Source organism: Magnolia sinica, chromosome 2 (assembly GCF_029962835.1).
Source record: "Magnolia sinica isolate HGM2019 chromosome 2, MsV1, whole genome shotgun sequence".
Taxonomy (NCBI): domain Eukaryota; kingdom Viridiplantae; phylum Streptophyta; class Magnoliopsida; order Magnoliales; family Magnoliaceae; genus Magnolia; species Magnolia sinica.
In genome coordinates this window covers 61,102,024-61,117,505 of record NC_080574.1, presented here as the reverse complement: position 1 = coordinate 61,117,505, position 15,482 = coordinate 61,102,024, and positions in this window count along the sequence as shown.

The following is a 15,482-nucleotide window of genomic DNA, read 5'->3' as shown; positions in this document are numbered from 1 at the left end:
TTGGGCCTCAGCCCATGGGCCTCAACGGATGGGCCATAAATACATTAAGATGGGCCTAATCATATGGGCCTCATATATATAACAAGGTGGGCCTCAACGGATGGGCTATAAATACATTAAGATGGGCCTAATCATATGGGCCTCACATATATATACATACCAAGGTGGGCCTCAACGGACAGACCACAAATACATTAAGATGGGCCTTATACATACCCAAAAAGAGTCATATTGAAGGATCATTTGGACCATACCTCAAGTAATAATGGAGATAATAATTTTCACTATTTAAACAATTCATAAGGGCTCACCATAAGGTTTATTTTCCACCCAATCTAATCATAAGGTCTTAATGACCTGGATTAAGAGGGAAAAACAAATATCATATTGGTCCAAACTTAGTAGCCCAAGGGTTTTAATGGTGGATGTTTAAATCCACTATTTTCTGTAATGTGGTCCACCTGATCCTAGATCTGTCTTATTTTTAGTCTAAAGTTGTAAGACAAGCTTGCCAAAGGGTTGGACGGTTTAGATGCAACACATGCATCATGGTGGGTCCATAGGGATGGACGACATAGATAAAGTACATACCTCATGGTGGGGTTCACACTAATGGAAGGTGTGGATTGCAATACATGCATTAGTGGGTCCCACCATAATGTGTATCTACCATCCAATCTGTTAACAAGGTCACAGGGACCTGAATGAAGAGGAAAAACAAATTCATATTGATCCAAAAATTTTGTGACCCACACAGGGTCTCAATGGTAGACACTCAATCCCACTGTTCCCTGCTATGTGGGCCACCTAAGCTGAGAATACGGTTGATTTTTGGGGTGGCCCACGACTAGAAGGGGGCCCACTACTTGCACGGTGTTGATGTTCTCACACATCACGGTGGGGCCCATGGTTGGGACCCCCTACCTCCAGCGTCAAACGCAGCAGCAGCGCCTGTTGCCTTGTTTATTTATTTATTTTTTTGAAAACCAGTTTTTCTATGGTTTTTCCTAGGTGGGGCCCGCATCAAGTGAATCCACTCCAACCATTGCATTCTACGGCTCAAGACAGTCCAAATGAGCCTAATATTCAATGTGTTTTGGTGTCTAGAAACAACAAGGTGGGTCTTAACAGCCTTTAACAGTCAATATCGCTGTTTTTTATGGTATGGCCTGCTTGATTATCAGATCGGCCTCATATTTTGGGTCAACGCCGAAAATGAGCTAGGGAATGGAATGGACGATGTGGATTAAATCCGTACATCAAGGTGAGGGCTGCATGAGCGGCCCACCCCATGGCTTTGAACCAAGCTTATACACACACACACACATTTTGTATGTTAGCTCATCAGTACACCACATTGCCCATTCACACTTCACGGTGTGGCCACGTCCAGTGTCCCTGGACGCTAGATGGTTTGCATTCAACACATTTTTAAGGTGGGCCCCACCTACAGGCATGCTGCTTAGGTGGGCCACCAAATGGTTGGATGATGTGGATAAGACATACATCAAGGTGGGGTCCATCCGAGTGGGCCACATAGCCACATCATCCCAAAAAGAAGAGAGGGAGAGAGAGAGAGAGGGACACGTGTGATGGAGGGCTCCGCCACTATGAGCCCTCCCTTTCCATGCTTTCAATCATACATCAAGTGGGTCTCAATACATGTGGCCTTACCAAATCAAAAATCAATAGTGAAGATTCCTTCTCCACCAAAATGGAAGGTCTAGATCACCTCTTTTCATGTAAGGAAAATAAACATCATGGTGGGGTCCATGGAGAATGGCCCCATCATGGAATGATCATGAGAATCAAGGTGGGCAATCGGCCACACCTAAGGTTCAAAGTGAGATTCATACCATCAATCGGTAGGCCTTACTTAGCCCATCATCAAAGCATTAAATCTAAGCCTATAAAGCACCCACCGTTCAATCTTCTTGGTCTGATGGAACGTCAATCTTCTTGTGTCTCACTTTAATAGAAGATGATGAGAAATGAAGGGATAGGATGATGGATCTTGGGATGGGAAGTGGGCCACATAATATGCTCTTTTCACTCTTGGAAGTGCTTGGACATGCACCTCCTTGGTTGCTTGGAAAATGTGAAGAGAAAGAGAGAGAGAGAGAGAGGGTGGTTGTAAGAGAGGTGATGGATGTGAGTTGATATATGTACTTGACATGTATGGGTGTGTAAGAGAGAGAGAGAGAGGGAGAGAGTTGACTTTGGGGTTGCTCTTGTACTTGACATGAGGTGATTGATTAATGGATTAATTTATGAGACATGTTGTAGAGATTCTCTTGGGATTGTAAACACGGGGCGTTTTCCTCGAACTGAATGCGGGCCCACATCTCCTGGCCAGGGTATCGGATCGGTATGTAAGATGCGACATTGGAACCGTGGCGACGATGCGGTCGCAATAGTACCAGTCTCAGATTAAGTCAACTTAGATCTACAGGATATGGCTTAGGGTCACGTGCAAACGTCAATTATAAGTCACAGGTTGCCAAAATTCAATAGGAAGGATCGCGAAAGTCTACGGAACAGTACAGACTAGGATACGGGCCTTACAGGCTTTATATGGTGGATATACTAAATTTCATACCACATATTCTTCCATTTACAGTAAGAGGTGATGGTGTACTAACGTCAAGGATAGGCCCCACACTTGTCCTAAAGAAGTAAATGGACGGTGTGGATGATATATACATGACACCGAGGTTCTATCAACTGGATACAAGGATAAGATAAGTCTCATGTGGCGAGTCAAGTGGGTGCACCCCAAGGTGAGTTAAGAGGGTGAATCTATATACAAAAAGTGGGCTTCCTCACCCTCTCTATCATGTAATAAGTTGAGCTTTCCTACGGGGAGCCTGATACGTACACAAGGTGGCCCTTGGTAGGATCCACACATCTAGGACTATGTAACCCTACAAATGGTCCTACTCATCATCTAAGTGGGCCTCGGGTTTGGGTTACTAATCTTGGACAAACACAGGCATCTAGGTGGGCCACATTTCCTATGGAAGGCTTAGTACGAACACAAGATGAGCACCAAGGCTTGGGTGGTCATACCGGGTATGGTGGAAAGCACCATCATCAAATGGGGGCCCAAAGGATTGGGATAGCCTAATCAAGGGAAAGGTAAGTATCGCTAGCATCAATGGGGGTCCAAAGGTTTGAAGATGCCTGGAGGGGTGAGATGGGTATTATCAATGGGGGCCCAAAGGTTTGGGATGGCCTAATAGAGAAAGGTGGGTAATATAATCATCAATGGGGCCTAATGGCTTGGGGTAAGCCTAATAAGAGGAGATGAGAATAGGCCTAATAATGGGCCTTAGGGAGATTACAACGTGGATATTTAACCATCATTGCTCCTAAGGTAATGGACTTACCAACGGGCCCTAGGGAGGATTTCAATGGTGGACATTTAACCACTATTGTCTCCTAGTATGTGGTCCACTTGGGATTTGAATCTAACTCTCTATGGGGCCCATGACCCTTATACAAATGAATGGACATCGTGTATGTAACACATACATCATGATGGGCCTCACAAGGCAGCCCCATGTTGGGCATATAGCCCATAAATTAGTGTGGGCCTCTTAAGGTAATGGGGCCCATGACCTTAGATAAATGGATGAACGGTGTGAATATAACATATACATCATGGTGGAATCACTCATCACAATTGGGCCTCATACAAGGGCCTCGTATACATCACATCGGGCCTCACACAAGGGCTACATATACATCACTTGGGCCTCATACACAGGCCACATATACATCGCAATGGGTCTCATACACGGGCCACACAATAGGCCACATCCATGGGCCTTAAATACATCGCGATGGGCCACATCCCATGGGCCTCAAATACATCATATTGGGACTCACCACATGGGCCTCATATTCATTAAAAAATGGATGAGCAGCGTGTACAATATATACATTAAAGTGGGCCTCACAGACCAGCCCTATAGTTCAGGAAAATCAGATGGACAGTGTGCTTATAACACATACATCAAGGTGGGCCCAGATCATACAGTAGGTGGCCCCTGCGTGTACAGTAGGTGGGCCCTGCGTGTATAGCAGGTGAGCCTTGCGTCTAGCAAAATGGATGGCTAGCATAGATATGAAGCACATACATCATGGTTGATCCCACCATTTAGATGGATGGTGAGGATATAACATTACATCATTGTGGGACCCACCATCCATGAGCTGGACGGTAGATGCAACACAAGCATCAGGTGGGGTTCTACGTCCCATGGATAGACGGTATAGCTAAAACACATATATCATGTGGGTCTCACGTCCCACATGTGGACGTGCGGCCATCACATAGTAGGTAGGTCTCATGAATGCACGCTGGTCCCTGCACGTAACAGGTGGTCCTTGCAGATGGATGGTTAGGATAAAACACAAACATCACAATGGTTCCCACTGTCTAGACAGTTGGATGATGTGGATGATACATGCGACAGGGCCCCATGTACTGAACGAATGGCCTGGTTATACAATATATACATACAAGGTGGGCGACATGTCCAACCTGATGGACGGTGTGAACATACAAAAATCAAGGTGGGCCCCACCCATCCAGGAAATGGACAACGTGGATGGGACCCATACATCACGGTCGGCCCTACATAGTACCGTCCAAAAATGGATGGTGTGGATATAGAATACGTACATCGAGGTGGGTCCCATCCCACAAGTGTAGCACGTGTGGGGTGGACCCCACACGACTACCAAAGGGATGGACGGTATAGGCAAAACACATGCCTCATGATCAGACCACAGACTTGCTAACATCAATGCAGTAGCTATATAGCTGGGTGGGTTCCACAGATCGATGGTTTGGATATATCACATACCTCATTTGGGACGTCCCACTGTCCTGCTAGACGATGGACGGTGAGGATCAAAACATACATTGCGGTGGGACCTGCCATCCTTTCTAGATGGTGTGGATGCCACACGTGTTGGGCAGATGCATCTAACACCATCCTTTGCTGGACGGTGTGGATGAAATAGCTACAGCATGATGGGTCACACATGGATGGATGGTATGTATACAACACATGCAATGGTGGTCCCACCATCCATTTGATGGACGTTGGAGACTCAAACACATAAATCAAAGGTGGGTCCCACTGTCAAGACGGTATGGATGTGAAACATAGGCATCGTGGTGGACTCCACCATCCATGGTATGGACGGTGGATAGCATGGATAAATCGCACGCATCAGGTGGGGTCCACATTAGTGTGGCCCACCAGAGTTTTGGATTTAAGCTAATATTTGTGTTTCCCTCTCATTTGGGTAGCAAGACAGTCCAACTGCTGGATAGTGGGCACCCCACTATTTGGACAACTTGTGGTCCCACAAGATGGACAGCGCGGATCATACATCAAATGGGCCATCATACACGGAAGAAGTGAGAGAGAGAGAGAGATAGAGAGAGAGAGAAACGTCTGATGGAGGAGCTCTGCCACTATGAGCTCTCCTAGGAGGGCCATATAAATACAATACATACATCAAGATGAGTCCCAACTCATGTGGGCCCTCAATACATAAAATCTAAGGTGGAAACCCCTTTTCCACCCAAAGATCAAGGTTTAGATGACCTTCTCACAATGGGAAAAATAAACAACATGATGGGGTCCATGGAGAACGGCCCCATCATGGGATGAGCATACAAATCAAGGTGGGCCATCAGTCGAACCCAGGGTCCGAATTGAGATCCATACCATCAATCGGTAGGCCCCACTTAGCCCATAATAAAAAATACAAATCTAGTCCTATAAACACCCACCGATTGCTAATCTTCTTAGTTGTATGGCTTCCTTAGCTCCTTGGCTTCAACTTTGATGGAGGATGATGAAGATTGAATGGTGGAGATGAGAGATGAGGGGGTAGGAAGTGGGTCATACTTTGGGTTCTTTCTCCATGGAATGCTTGGACGACCACTCTTTTGGATTGCTTGGGGAATGGGTAGGGAATAAGAGAGAGAGAGAGAGGGTGGTTGTATGAGAAGGTGACGTGGAGGGTATGGGCTTTGTTGACTTATGGGGGCATGATGTGGCATGGGGTATGAGTTGCCTTGACTTGGTAAGAAAGGGATGGGATAGGCATGGGTTCATTTGACTTAGTGAAGAGAGAGGTATGGGTGAGTGATGGGTTGTGATGGGATGTGCTCTTGATTGATTGATGTGATGGGTGGTAAAGATTCTCTCGGGATTCATAATACATGACGTTTTCCAAGAAATAAACATGGGTCTACAACTCCTAACATGGGTATCACATCGGTGCGTAAGATGTGGGGTTAGAACCACGGCTATAGTGCGGTTGCAATGCTATAAGTCCTGAGTTGAGTTGACTTAGATATCCAATATACGACTCAGGGTCGCACGCAAACAGTGATTACAGGTCGCAGGGTTGTAAGAATTCAACGGGGAGGATCGTGGGAATCTAAGGAACAGTACAGACTAGAATACGGGCCTTACAATTGTGGCCTCCACTGATTAACTTCGAGTACCGGCACAATATCCAGCATGGTCCCCATCTCCCTAATCATGTCATCATCAAAATCGTGGGAGTGGGCCAGGCACATCTTTAGAAGGTCAGAGGATAAGGTCAGAAGTGTTCTATCTTCCACGACAGAATCAATCAAGTTAACATCATGGGCTCATCATCATCCTTTACCTGTTTGCCCATTTTGAAAAAGATATTCAACTCCAATGTCATATTTTCAAAAGATAGACTCATGACTTCATTCCTGCAATTAATGATTGCATTTGATGTGGCAAGGAATGGGTGACCAAGAATGATAGGAATTTGAGTGCTCATGTCCACAATGGGTTGAGTATCTAGGACAATAAAATATAATGGGTAGTAGAATTTGTTAATCTATACCAACACATCCTCAATTATCTCTCTTGGTACACGAACTGAGTAATCAGAAAGTTGTAATGTGGTTTGGGTGGGTTTTAATTCACCTAAACCTAGTTGTTTATAGACCTAGTAAGGAATCAGATTTACACTCCCTCCTAAGTCAAGAGGTGCGTGCTCAATTCGGTAGTTCCCAATAACACAAGCGATAGTTAGGCTACTGAGATCTTTGTATTTTTGTGGCACATATTGCTTTAGGATGGCACTCACTTTTTCAATTAAAAAGATTTTCTTTTAGATATTTTGCCATCTTTTAGTCATACACAAGTCTTTCAGAAATTTGGCATATGAAAGTATTTGTTTTACGGCATCAAGTAGATGAATATTGACATTCACTTGTTTCAGCACCTTTAGAATATCCTAAGAGTTAAAGAGAGGTTTTGGTGCAACCAACCATTTGAGAAATGGGGCGATCGACTTTCCTTAAGGTTCCAGCTCTAATTCTTGTGGGGCATGGCTAGATCTATCATTGTTGTCCTCTTTCAAGTCCTTAGGCTTTCCAGCCCCAATCGGAATGGTTCTGTCAATGGTCTTCCCACTACTAAGAGTGGTGATAGATTTAACTTGCTCCATCTTATTTGAAGAGCTTGGGTCTCTAACTTCATATTACGGTTTTGGATTGGGAAGAGGTTGAGCTAGAAGGCTCCCTTTATTCCCAATTGTACTTTAGTCTCAAGTTGTTGTATGGCCTTTGTGAGGTCTTGAAAGACGTGTAGCATACCCTAATTAAAAAGCTCTTAATTTTAAAGATGCTTTAAAACTGGATCCCCCTAAGGTTTCCCTTGATGTGGAATTTGGTTAGGGAATCCTTGAGGTGTAGTAGTTTATCCATTTCTCTAGCTGGGATTGTATGTATTAGAGGTAGGCCCACTGAAAGGTCTTTGGTAATTATTTACAGCATTGGATTGCTCATTTAGTACGGCTTAAAAGGCAGGTATTGTTGGACATTTTTCAGTTGTATGAATGTTGTAAGCACAAATACCACAAACAGTTTCCTTAGCCTTATCCTTCGTTAATTCCATGGCCTCGAGTTTTCTAGTGAGATTAGTCACTTTAGCATTGATATCATCATCCTCTCTCAGGAGATATATTTTACCCCTCTCCTTTGATTGAGTCGGCCTAGATATGGTGCTTGATTTTGGGGAGATGTCCCATGATTGTGTGTTTTCAGCAAGCTTATCAATGTAGTCCTACACATCATCGACATTTTTATTCATGAATTCCCCATTACACATTGTCTCAACTAATTAGCGCATGGGAAATTTTAGTCCATCATAGAAAAAGTTCGTGATGCACCACGTTTCAAAACCGGGTTGTGGGCATGAACTGACAAGATCCTTGAACTACTCCCAACAATGGAAGAATGTTTTGTCTTCCTTTTGGACAAAGTTTATGATCGACTTTTGAAGGGTGTTCGTCTTATGGTATGGGAAAATTTTCTTTATGAATGTCATTCCATCTACGAATAGATCGAGGACGTAGTGAATGCAATCACGTCTTAGCTTTTTCTTTCAAAGAAAGAGGAAAGAGTTTCAGCCTGACCGTGTCGTTAGACACATTAAGAAAGTATAGAGTGACTATGATTTCATTAAATTCTTTCAAGTGTAGATACGAATTTTTAGATTCAAGCCCATAAAATTTTAGGAGTTGGATCACCCCTGGCTTGATATCCATGTGTCCCGTATTTTATGGAAAAACTATGCATGAAGGTGTACTCACCCTGGCCGGTTGTAAATAATCTCATAAAGTACGAGGCGGGGGTGCTTAATGTACCTCATTCTCATCCTGTACTTCCTCAACCCGAGGTTGAGGTTGTCTTCAGAGTTGATTAACTAGTTGATTGACAGTCATTACTTCAATTAACTCTGAAGATCTCGAGTGGTGTCTAATCCTATGATGGATAGATAACCCCTCGACTAATTCTCCTTCACTTAAAAGATGTCATGTGTTATCACTAAAGTAAAAGAATTCAGTAAATAATTAAATGCCCTCAAAATGGAAGCTTATTACATTTATCGAGTTTGCAGCAGAAGTATGAAAATAAATCATAAAACTATCTTCTTATTCTTTCAGTATAATCTTCCATAGGGAGATGACCCTCTGGGTCTTCAAGATATACATCACCTGCATCATCTATATGGTTGGAGAGGGTTAACGCCCTACTCATAACGATGCTTATCCTTTAAGATTAATAATATTTCAAAAGATTCAGAAAAGTAATGTAAGGGTTCTTATATGTCCCGTACTCCACAACCACGAGAGGTATCAACATGCGTAAGCAACCTACATGAGATGCATGCCTAGCAAAGTATATGTAGTTCATCACACTTAGCAATCACACAATATAGAAAATGATTTGGAGTTACCCAGCTCGCCTCGCATCCTATTCTACGGAGATTAGTCGGTGTGTCCCACGTTTAACATGGATTTATGAGGTTACCCCAAGACAACGCAACACATGACTAGATAAATTACGTGACACGATTTGTTCATGGAGTGACATTTATGATATCCAATACTAGAGGTGATGTAACACGTATTGTGAATTACTTATATCGATTAGTGCACCACTACCCATGATACATGGAATTACATGTTGCCCCAAGGGTCGCTATTGAAAACGCGTTACGTCCACAATATTTATTTGATTGCTAGAAGGGAGATTTCCAACATAGTACTTTCATTAAAGAGAAATTCATTAAATTATGTGAGCTTTGGAATTCCAAGACACATGCCCAAGCCATAAAGGTAAATAACACAAGGCTAACATAATAAAGGAGATGAGTAGCAATGGCTAACTCAACAAAGAGGAGAGTGGCAATGGCCAACTCAACAAAGAGGAGAGTGGCAATGACCAACTCAATAAAAGGAGAGTAGCACAGGCTAACTCAAAAAAAAAAATGGTAAAGGCAAGGTTAAAGCTTGTATCCATCTCCTCACATAAAAATAATGAAGATTTCTCGTAATCATCATACCATAATCCCAAAGGGCAAATAATTGCAGAGATAAAATCATAGTAACATGAGAATAGGTAAATTACAAGATAATTCATATTAACTTAAATTACGGCAAGCTTAAATGAATCCCTCACCTTAGGTCATGCTGTCATCTATTATTAAGTTGAATACTTGGATCAAGTTCTATTCAAATCCACCTAGTTTTAAATTGACTAATGTTAGATTATGGTTGAGGGACTTGTCAGTTTATATTTTAGATGGATTAATAAATCCTAAATCATCATGTTTAGGCCCATCCAACTGTCTTATTGATTTGATCAAGTGTAGTGGAATGCTATTGTTGGTTGATAGATTAAGTTTGAAGAGAGATAGGTGTGAAAGATGGAGGAAATTAGAAATTGAACCTGACTTCAGACGAGGGTCGACGTGCAATTGTACACAACCTTCACGTTTTCCTCTCTCTCTCTCTCTCTCTCTCTTCTTTTCTTTCTCTTTCTTTTTCCTTTCTTTTTCTTTGCCTTTCTTTTCTTTCTCTTTCTCTTTCCTTTTCTTTTCTTTCTCCTCCTCTTTCTCTTTCTTTTCTTTTCTTTCTCTTTCACTTTTCTTTCCCTTGCCATAGCTGGGTGGCTGGCCAGCGCTAACTCATTCTCTTGTTCCTGTGGTTCTCTCCTTCTAACCTATGCTAAGTTTTCTAGTTTTCGGTCCAACAAAGAAAGGAATCCCAGTTGAATAGAAATTTCTTTCTCCAGCTTTGTCTACATAAAGAGTCTCCGTAGCTGACCTGTGCATAGCCCAGTCTTGTGGAGTTGAAGCAATGATCGGTCCCATCTAGTCTATGGGTGGGATTTCTTTGATAGAAGGTCATCTAACAGACGTCTCTGATTGAATCTTGATTATCCGTGGTTAATTCTGATGTTCTACTTGTGATCAGACAGACATGCATCGATCTTGCTGGCGAGTTACTTTTCTGTCCTCTTTGATTTGAGGTGATCCTTCCGAACGGCCTGATTTAGTTATCCGACAACCCCCGACCTTACTGATTCTTGATCTGGTCATGTGGTCTTCTTGTAAACAGGATTTCTGGAAGCTTTACGAATGAAATTTTCGAGAGTGCAGCTGGCATAAGGAAGTAAAGAAGATTATCAGGATGATGAAAGAAACGGTGATGGGGAAGATAGAAACGGTCGTGCAGTTACGATGACATATAAAAAGTCTAGACAATATAAAGACCATTTGAAGTGTACGTTTGCAAGAAAAGGCATTGTAAGCACAGTGATGTATAAAGCACCCTTAGTTGTCAAATTTTGGTGAGATAAAACAGTTTAGAGTGTGACTTGTTCATGTGATGGAAAGTTCACCTTCAAGTGAAACAAGATGGAAAGTTCACCTTCAAGATCATCTTATGAAGTTTGAAAGTGTAAGACATGAAGATAGTATGATAAGTTTGAATTCTACTTCAAGTTCAAGATCAAGATACTATTTCAAGTCCACTTCAAGTAGAAGTTCTACTAAGCGCTACTAAAGATTTGAGTAGTAATTTCAAGGTATATATTTCATTGTCCAATAATTTCAGGTATAACTGACCCTATAAAGACCCTAGACTTAGGTCCTTTCATATGCTAAACATACACAGGTTTTTATACTTTATTTAGCCTTAAATTCAACTACTCCAAGCCTAAGTTCGACTAGTCCAGGCTATGCTTCGACTAGTCCAAGATTCGAACTCAAATTCAGACTTTTTCTAGTAGTTCCTCGACTAGTCGAGCACTGTGCTCGACCAATCATGAATACTCACTTGACCAGTCGTAGGGAGCTCGACTCGAACTCCAGCAACCTATTTCAGGCTGTCTCGACCAGTCGAAGGCTATTCTCGACTAATCGAGCAGGCCCCTCGATCAGTCAAAGGTTAGTTTTATTTGATTACGCCAAAAAAATTAAAATTTAGTTGATTCATAGACTTGTTAAAGGAACCATTTTTCACCATATAAATAGAGGTCTTTTCCCATTCTAATTCATTCAAAAAAGCCACAAAAAGCCTCCACGTTGAGAGAGAAAAGTCTCCGTCATTATCAAGCTATAATTCGATAATTTTGGATCTTTTTATAGCTTATTTGTTTTTGTAATTCCTTGATCTCTAGTTTGTGAATCTGATATTTTAAAAGGGAGTTTTTTTACACTAATTTGTGAGATCTAAGGAATTAAAACAAGTAGACCAAGGTTTGAGTTAATTTAAAATTTATTTAGAACCTAGAACCCCTTTATTATGTTTGTTGGACATTGAACATCTATACATTAAGTGAAGTGGTTCTATGGGCTACATTAAACAACGTCTTCAGAAGAAGATAAGTACTCTTTGTTTATTTATTTTTAGTTTTTGAGATATTCAGAAAATCTCTGTATTGGTTTTGACTGAGATAAGCCAGAAAATCTCAGTGCGGGGCTTTGATTGTGATAGCCCATTTGAAAACACAACTGTATATGTTTTTTAAGGTGAACATGAGAAAACCTTGATTATTAGTGAACGCTAATATCACAAGGGTTGTGATTATTGGGAGTGGAGTAGGTGTGGCTGTTTGAGAACAGTTGGTGAACACACCAAAACATTATAACTCCTGGTGTTTTGTAGTGGATGATGCATGTGATGTTTGTGTGTTGAATGATTATAATCTTTTCATGTACATGTGGTGAATGCTTGTAATAGATAGCTTCCTTCCTTTGCATCTTATTTTAGTTTTCGATCTTGATCCTTACTGCATTCAAGAAATCAGGTTGTCTTGTTTTTGGTGTAAGGTTATCCTTTGAACAACGTTTGAATCAATTTCTCAATACTATTACATTGAGATCTCTAATTATTTCAGATTTATTTAATATTTTAGTTCATTATTTTTTAATTTAGCATATTCCTATTCACCCCCTCCCCCCTATAGGGCTAAGAGTTCACCATTTTCAAGTGGTATCAGAGCGAGGTTGCTCATTTATTTGGATTAAGTTCCTTGACTTAAAGATCTATTTGAGCTTTCATTATGTTAAATTTCGATAGCTTGTCTATTATTAGCCACCACCCTTTGATGGCTCAAATTATGCTTATTGGAAAGCCGAAATGAGGATTTTCTTAAAATCCATTGATGAAAACATAAGGCAATCCATGGTAACCAAATGGAAACCACCTGTGTCTGAGGTTCTTGGCAATGATGGAACCAAGTCCATTAAAAAAACTCCTTTTTATGTATGGACTATACCTCAGAAAAATGAAAGTAGTATAAATACTAAAGCTTTAAATGCAATTACATGTGCTCTATCACTTGATGAATTCAAAGGAATCATTTCATGTGATACAACTAAACAAGCCTGGGATATTCTTGAAATGAAACACGAAAGAACGACTATTATCAAGAAATCTAAAGTTCAAATCCTCATTACAAGGTTTGAGGAAATTCGTATGGAATAAAATGAATCTTTCATGGACTTTTATACAAAATTAAATGACATCGTCAATTTTATTTGGAGTCTAGGAGATGGAATCCCAAAAAGCAAAGTATATGCTCAAATACCGCGATCTCTTCCTGAGAGGTTTAATTCCAAAGTTACTACCATTCAGAAATCAAGAGACACAGATCAAATGAAGGTTGAGGAGTCAGTTGGTTCACTTCAAACCTACGAGTTAAATTTTAAAGCTCTCAAAGGTAAGTTCATAGCTCTTAAATCATCTCAAACTATTTCAAAAGATAGCGATGTTATTTCTGATACTGAAGACACAGAGGATGATATGGCTTTACTTGCCAAAAAGTTTCACAGGATTTTCAAAAGTAAGAAAAGAGTTGATTTTCAAAAACCTTTTGATAAGAGAAAGGGAAAATCTAAAACTTGGAAATCTCTAAAAGACAATCAATGTTTCAACTGCCATGAATATGGGCATTTAGCAAATAAGTCTCCAAAAAGGGATAAGCCGAAAAGAAAAGGCATGTTAGCCACTTGGGATGAATCATCCAGCTCTGAAATTTCTTCTTAGTTGGATGAATCAGAACAAGAAACTTCAAATGAAGTAAAGGCTCCAATGACTATAGCTAGAGTCACCTCCTCAGATAGTTGCAATTTATCTGATTATGAGAATCACAGGAATGACCCTGAAAATAAAAATGAAGATGATCTTCATGATGCCTATAATGCCCTATATAGGAAAAGTTGTAAAATAGCTGTCAAACTTAAGCTTCAAAAAGAAAATTTTCTTAAATTAAAAGAACTTAAAATTACTATTTTGAAAAATCTTATCTTTCTGATTATTATGAAAAAACCAAATTTGATTTAAGTTTCAAAACTTTTGAATTTGAAAAACTTAGAACAGAAAATGAGAAATTAAAGCTTGAAGTTTCTTCTCTACTGAGTTTTAAGAATACTTGGAGATATGCCCATAGAGACCCTAAGCTTGAAAAATTATTAACTGCATCCAGAAAGTGTAGTGATAAATTAGGTCTGGGCTATATCAAAGACACTCCTCTGAAAAATAAGAATGTATCTCTTATATTTATTAAAGGAGAATCCTCAAACTCAAAGGGAAAGAGCTTGAAAATAATAATCAAACAACTTTAAAAATTCAAAACCTTTTCAAGCTTCTAAAGTCAATCATAATAATGTTAGCTTTAGAAATCAAAGATATAACCCCTTGGCTAAAAAAAATAGTGGACTTACTCAAAGAGCTTCTCAAATCTAACTCTAATATCAAAGTTAATAGACAAAGATATTTCAACTCTACCAAGCCAAGGCAAACCAATGGTACTCCTAAACCCAGAACAATAATGAAATGGGTTCCAAAAGTTACTTATCTTGTTGCCCACATTGTCTTCAAGGCTTCTGGCCATTCAAAGTGGTACCTGGACAGTGGATGTTCAAGACATATGATAGGTGACAAAGATATATTCAATAACTATAGAGAAATGAATGATGGCTCAGTTACTTTTGATGATGGAAGCAACTGCAAGATTATTGGCCAAGGTACTGTACAAATTTCTAACCTTCTTGCTTTTGAAAATGTCTTATATGTTGAAGGTCTTAAGCATAATCTTTTAACTATATCTCAAATTTGCGATAACAAACATAGTGTTAAATGTACTAATCAAGGATGTGAGATATCAAATGAGAAAGGTTATGTGATATTAAATGGCAGTAGGACTTCTGAAAATCGTTATATTATTAATGAGTCTTGCTCGTCTACATTCTTATGTTACATGGTCCAAACAGATGAAATGAAATTATGGCATAAATATCTTGGACATGTTAACTACTGAAACCTCTATAGAGTGAACAAAATCGATCTTATTAGAGGTCTACCTAAACTAAAGAAAGTTGATAAAATATGTGGTGCATGCTAAATTGGCAAACGAACTAGCAGTAGTCATAAGAAAGTGAACTCCTCTGCCACATCCAAACCCCTTGAACTTTTCCATATTGATTTAGTTGGACCAACCAGAACGAAGCGTAAAGGTGCTAAGAAGTATTTTTTGTTTATTGTTGATGACTTTACCAAATTTACTTGGATAACATTCATGAGAGAAAAATCTGAGACTCTCAATAAAGTCA